Source organism: Penaeus monodon, chromosome 13 (assembly GCF_015228065.2).
Source record: "Penaeus monodon isolate SGIC_2016 chromosome 13, NSTDA_Pmon_1, whole genome shotgun sequence".
NCBI classification, from domain to species: Eukaryota; Metazoa; Arthropoda; class Malacostraca; order Decapoda; family Penaeidae; genus Penaeus; species Penaeus monodon.
The window spans coordinates 49,768,552-49,775,009 of NC_051398.1; the positions used below are offsets into that span (position 1 = coordinate 49,768,552).

At 43.7% G+C, this 6,458-nt stretch overlaps 1 protein-coding gene across 4 annotated transcripts in view; it reads left to right on the plus strand.

Moving 5' to 3' along the window:
- The first annotated feature begins 485 nt into the window (after positions 1–485).
- LOC119580407 (thymidine phosphorylase-like) overlaps positions 486–6,458 on the plus strand; it is a 20,305-nt gene continuing 14,332 nt past the window's right edge. For 2 of the 4 annotated variants that reach the window (XR_005229377.1, XM_037928538.1), the window contains exon 1: positions 486–643. The gene's annotated coding sequence lies outside the window, so the exon portion shown is untranslated. Of the gene's footprint in view, positions 644–6,148; positions 6,228–6,458 lie in introns of those variants that run through there. The other 2 variants (XR_005229378.1, XM_037928539.1) reach the window with 1 other exon arrangement.

The window sequence follows — 6,458 nt, forward strand, 5'->3', positions numbered from 1 at the left end:
AGGCAAGTCTACTTGGGGCTGTAACATGGTCTCACACGTTACAGACTTTGAGCAAATATATTTTATTTTCACCTGCGTCTCTTTGCGTGAGGGCGTGAGGCATCACTCCCCTGCTGCACGGCAAGGGACAAACGTGAATAAATATCTTCACTCTCTTGCGTAAAGGTTGTGGTAGTGATGATAAATAAATAATGAAGAAAGGAAAAAATGGTAAGATATACATAAAGAAGCAAAGATGAACACAAAGAAGATCCGAAACTAAATACACATCGGCCTAAAAGTTATCGAATTACCAATCATATTCCTAACACCCGCATCCCGTTCTTTTCCTACTGTGCAATTTTTCCTCCATTTTTTCTCCGAATTCCTGCCTTATTCTAGGAAGCGTCTCACGAGAGTCCGTCAAAGGAATTCCCTCATCGCACCATGACTTTATATTGCACATATCTTTGACCACTAGTAATGCACATTAATGTTAGTAAGCTCGTAACTCATGGGATTCATGGGTGTGTGCGTGTGTGCGTTTGCGAGAGAGCACTTGGTGGGAAGCCTCGCGAGAAGTGCAAGTTCAGTCGCCGCCGAGTCTTCGCAACGTGACCTGTTTGTGTGCTCCTCCTGGTGACTACACTGTTATCTACACCTGGTATTTCGGCTCGTTTTTTTTGGGGGGGAAGGGACTTATGTTGAATAAAACGAGGAGAATTGATTGTTAGCAAAAGAGAGGCTGTCAGGGCTTAGTTACATGATAAATTTCATATTCATTTCAGACAGGAGAAAAAACACAAAGGGATAATGCTAAAGGAATCATGCACTGCACTTTATTATCGCATCAGGCTGTGGCAGGGCAACCCGGCCATCAGAAATAAAGAATGTTTAACGTATCATCAAGCCAAATGAATATAAATGACACTCCTGTAAATCTCCACATCACATGATATCAGCAGAATGACTCGGTGTTAGCGGGGACCCTGCGAACAGTGCATTGTGGCTGAGAGAGAGACTGACGCTCATGTTATAGCGACACCAAGGCCAAGACGGCGCTGACAAGGCCTTCTGTTAATGCACTTGCTTCGGCCTCTTCTTGTCAGTGCCTGTGGCCGTGGACACGTATCTTTGTAAAGCAGATTGTGTGGATTATTGTGCTTGTTATTTTGCGTTGAAGATGGTTTTGGGTTTTTGTTGCTTTGCTGGCTTGTCACGACGCGCCTGTGATGGGGCATTTATAGGACTCCTTGTGTATTCCACACACCCAAACACATACAATTTTATGTTTGTTTGTGTAACTTATATATATATATATATATATTATATATATATATGTATATATATATATATATATATAAATAAAAAAACAAAAATATATATATACTTATAAAAATATATTAGATATATATATATTATATATATATAATAGCTACTTATAAAATTTATATATATATATATATCAATCATAATCTATATCTCTATATATACTATCTATATAGATATATGTCTTACTATATATAATATATTATATCTAATATCTATATTCTATATTATCTATATATGTTATATATGTGTTGGTGTGTGTGTGTTGTGTGTGTGGTGTGTTTGTGGATATATTATATATATTATATAATATCGATATATATATATATATATATATTATATATATATGTCTATCTATAATTTTGTGTGTGTGGTTGTGTGTGTGTGTGTGTGTGTGTGTGTGGGTGTGTGTGTGTGTGGGGTGTGTGTGTTTTGTTTGTGTGTGGGTGTGTGTGTTTGTGTACAGGTTTTTGTAAGTGTTTTGGCAGTTGTATTTTTGCGTTTCGCATCTATATATATATATTAATATCTAAGTAATATATATTTATTATATATATCTATATATATTATATATACTTGTATATATATGTATATATATATAATATGTATATATATATAAAATCTGTAATATATATATTATATAGATCTATTATCTTCTATATATATATAGTATATAGATATAATAATATTTTATTTGTGTGGTGTGTGTGTGTGGGGGGTGTGTGTGGTGTGTGTGTGTTGGGTGTGGTTGTGTGTGTGTGTGTGTGTGTGTGTTTGCATATGTTTCCAGTTATTGCATTTCCTTGCCAGCTTTTGCCCGCTGACAGGTCCATCACACATGATAAAAAATACAAAACGAGTAATGACCTCAGTAAAATATCAGCGATTATTTCTCAGTGCAAATGCCTGGAAATCTGAGTCCATGCAAACACACACTACACACACACATCACACACACAGAGGTAGAGAGAGAGAGCGAGAGAGAGAGAGAGAGAGAGAGAGGGGAGAGAGAGAAAGAAAGAGAGACAGAGAGAGGGAGTGAGAAAGAGAGAGGGAGTGAGAAGAGAAGGGGAGAGAGAAAGAGAAGAAAGAGAGAGAAAGAGAAGAAAGAGATAGAGAGAGAGACGAAAGCTAGCGAAAGGCAGCGCAAGAGAATACAGAGCGAGAACGCTAGAGAAAGCGATCGAAAGAGAGAGACAGAGAAGAGCGCGAGCAGAGCGAGCTAGCGCTATCTCGAGAGCGAGCATAGCAGATAGAGAGAGGCGATCTCGAGAGCGATGCGAGCGACGAGATAGAGAAGAGAGAGTGATATAGACGAGAGATAGAGGACTCATCGTGAGGGGTGCTATAGCGAGCGCGCATAGATCGGGCTAGAGAGAGCAGAGCAGCTACGCTATCAGCAGCGTAGGGCCTGAGAAGCGAGGAGAGAGAGATAGAGAGCGAGCGAGCTCTGCGCTCGCGTGAGAGATATCTAGAGCGACGAGAAGAGAGACGAGAGAGAGGAGGGGAGAGAGAGCGAGAGAGAGAGATAGAAAGATCGAGTCGCGAGAGAAGAATATATATATAGAGAGAGCGAGCAGCGAGCGAGAGGAGAGGAGAGATAGAGAGAGCATGCTAGCGAGAGAGATCACTCTCTAGATCAGAATGAGAGAGAGAAGGAATGCGAGAGAGAGAATTATAGAGAGCGAAGAGAGAGAGAGATCGCGCGAGCGAGGAGAGCGCTGCAGAGGCGAGAGAGAGAGAGAGAGAGAGAGAGAGAGAGAGAGAGAGAGAAGGAGACAAAGAAAGAAAGAAAGGAATGCATGAAGTCGGTCTCTCTCGTTACGTAACCTCCCGGTTGAGCGCCGGGCTGCGAGTCAGAACGTTTTGCTGCAGGATGCCTTCGTTACTTCTTTTTTCCCTTTTTTTTAACTACTAACGTCCCCGACTCTCCCCGCTGTCTCTCTGTCTCTTTCTTTTACCCTCTCCGTCTCTGTCTCTCTCTTTCTCCTTCTCCTTCTCTTTCTCCTTTTTTTTTCTATTTCTCTTTCTCATTCTTTCTAAGGGCTGAGGGACTCTCTCTCTCTCTCTCTCTCTCTCTCTCTCTCTCTCATCTCTCTCTCTCTCGCTCTCTCTCTCTATCTCGCTCTCTCTCTTCTCTCCTCATCTCTCCTCCTCATCTCTCTCTCTCAGTCGCTCTCTATCCTCCTCATCTAATATGTCACTCGTCTCGCTCTCCTCTCTCTCTCCTCGTCTCTCTCCTCTCTCCTTCTCGTCTCCTCATCTCTCTCTCTCTCTACTCTCCCCGTCTCTCTCTCCACAGCCCTCTCTCGTCTCCGTCTCTTTTGTTCTCCGTCTCTCATCTCTCTCTCTCACTCTCTCTCTTTGGTCACCGTATCCTCTCTCTTCTCTCTCCTCTCTCTCATCACTCATCGCTCTCTCTTCTCTCAGCTCATCCCGTCCTCATCTCTCTCAACTCTCCTCTCCTCTCTCTCGGTCTCATCTCCGGCCCCCTCTCTCTCGTCTCTCTTTCTCTTTCTTTGAGTCTTTCTTTCTTTCCTTATTCTTTCTTCTTTCTTTTCTCTCCTCTCTCTCTCTCCTCTCCTATCTCTCTCTTCCTCCTCTTCTCCTCTCTCTCTCGTCGTTCTTCTCCCATATCTCCTCGTGCTCTTCTTTTCTTCATTTTTTCCTCTCTCCAACGTCTTCTCGCCCTTCGTCGCCTCTCTCTAGTTCTCCTCCCTCCCCTCTCTTCTTTCTTTTCTCTCTTTCTTTCTTTCTTTCCTCTCTCTCGCTCTCTGCTCTTCTCCTCTCTCCCATCCTCTCTCCTCTCAATCTATCTCTTCTCTCTCTTGCTCTCTCTCTTCTCTCTCTCTTCTCCTCTTCCTACTCTCTCCTCTCTCCTTTTCCCTTCCTCTCTTCTTCTCTCAATGTCCTTCTCATTCTCTTTTCGTTCTCTTTCTTTCTCTCTCGTCTCGTCCGTCTCTCCTTCGCTGTTTTTCTCACTTCTCCCTCTCATCTCATCTCGTGACCTTCCTTTCCTTTTCTCTCTTTCTTGTTCTCTCGTCTCGTGTGTCGTCGGCCCCGGCCTCTCAACTCTCTCCCTCCTCTCATCGTCTACCGCTCCTCTTTCTTTCTCTCTTTCTTTCTTTCTCTTCTACTTCTCTCTCCTCTCTCGTCTCTTATCCTCTCTTCTCTCTTACTCGCTACCTTCGACAACACTGTCCGTCTCATCTCTCCGTCTCTCTCCTCTGTTTCTTTTTTCCGTCTCTCTCACTCTATCGTCTCCTCCATACACATCTCTCTCTGTTGTCTCTTGAGCATTCCGTTATCTCTCTTCCTCTGGCCTCTCATACCTCTTCTCTCTCTCCTCTCTCATCTCCCTCTTCTTTGTTCCTGCTCATCTATCTCTCTCTCGTCATCTCTCTCTCGGCAACTTCTCTTCTCTCTCCTCCTCCCTCTCCACTCAGTGCCTGTCTCGTCCTCGGCCTCTCTTGTGTTCCTTCCCCTCTAGTCTTTTCTCTTCTTTTCTTTTCTCTCTCTCTCTCCTCATAATCTCTCTGCCAGTCTCTCTCTCTCTTCCTCTCCTCGCTCTAGCTGGTCTCTCTCTCCCTCTCCTCTCCTTGTCTCTCCTCTCTCTCTCTTCTCTTCCCCTTTTCCTCCCTCTTCTCCTCCTCTCTCTCCGTTTTCTTTCTCTCTTTCTTTCTCTCTTTCTTTTTTTCTTCTCGGTCCTCTCATCTGTCTCTCTCGATCTCTCTCTCTCTCTCGTGCTCTCTGCTCCTCTCGTCTCTCTCTCTCTCTCTCTCTCTCTCACTCCTCTCCTCTCTCTCCTCCTCTCTCTCTTCCTCTCTCGACTCTCTCTTCTCTTTGTCTCCGTCAGTCTTCTCTCCCCTACCTCGCCCTACCTCTGCTCTCTCTCTCTCATCAACGTACAGTCCTCCTCTATCTTGTCACCGTATCTCTCTCTCATCTCCTCTCTCTCTCTCGTCTGCTTCTCTTCATCTCTGCCTCCCCACTCTCTCTTCTCTCTTCTCGTCCCCTTCCTCAACTCTCTTCACTCCTCTCCATCGTCTCGATCTCTCTCTTCTCCTCTCAATCTCTCCCTTCTCTCCCCATCCTCTAGACCTCTCCGGTCTCATGGGCAGTGGATTGCTTGGGGTTTTATATAGCCTTATAATTGTGTTTCTTATCATGAAATTCTTAGGTCTGAACGTGCTAAGAGGTGTGTTTCTCAAGGTCATAGTATACTGCAGGGCAACTGAGCACATCCGCCTGCCTGTAGTACCATAATGAGAGTGTATAAAATGCCATGTCGATAAGTGTAATGCATTTTCTGGTGCCAACTTGCTAGGGTTGTCCCGGGAGAAGAGTTCGTCTTGTTACATTAGCAAATATCGCATCGTGAATTTTGACTTTGAGGCACGTAATGCAATGTTCATGAGCCTCTTTTTGTCATATTTCCTATCAGAAATTACCCAACATATGAATATTGTTTAACACACATAAATTCAGTTGAGACCTTCTGTTGCATGAGAAACGTGCTTTCAAAAAGCAACCGGAAGTTATAAGAAAAAGAGAGGATGCAGCAGCGCTTCATGTACAACCAACCCCGGCTAAGTCGTGTTTTTAAAAGTCCTGCTTTTATTATTTAATTTATACCGTACAAAACGTGTCATAAATATTGGCCCTCTATCCTTATAAAGGGAGAGGGAGGGGGGGGGGGGGGGCCGAGATGACATTACCCAAAGGAAGTCATATCTGTGTGTGGATGTGTTTCGGTTAGGTCTGTTTCTTTTATTTATTAAAAATCACATGATAGCAAGCGAATAAACAGATAAACTGCATTTGGCAAGGGAAAAACAAACCGATCCTAGATTGACGCGCTGGTTGGCATAGCTTGGATCACTCTCTGTGCGTCTGTCTGCGGAATATTTAGTTTGTGGGTAAAGTATGCCCGGGGAGTTCAGTTTTATTTCGACGGACCCAGTGCCCTTACGAGACGCAATACCAAACCCTTATTAATATTTCCCGCTAAACCTTTCGGGTAGCTACGACGCACAATCACACGTACGTGTATGTGCGATGCGTACATGCCCACTTAACACAAAGACGAGCAATATAAGTGCAATGACAAGCAACCCTATTTCTAGATGCAGTACGTTATTAGCATAGGT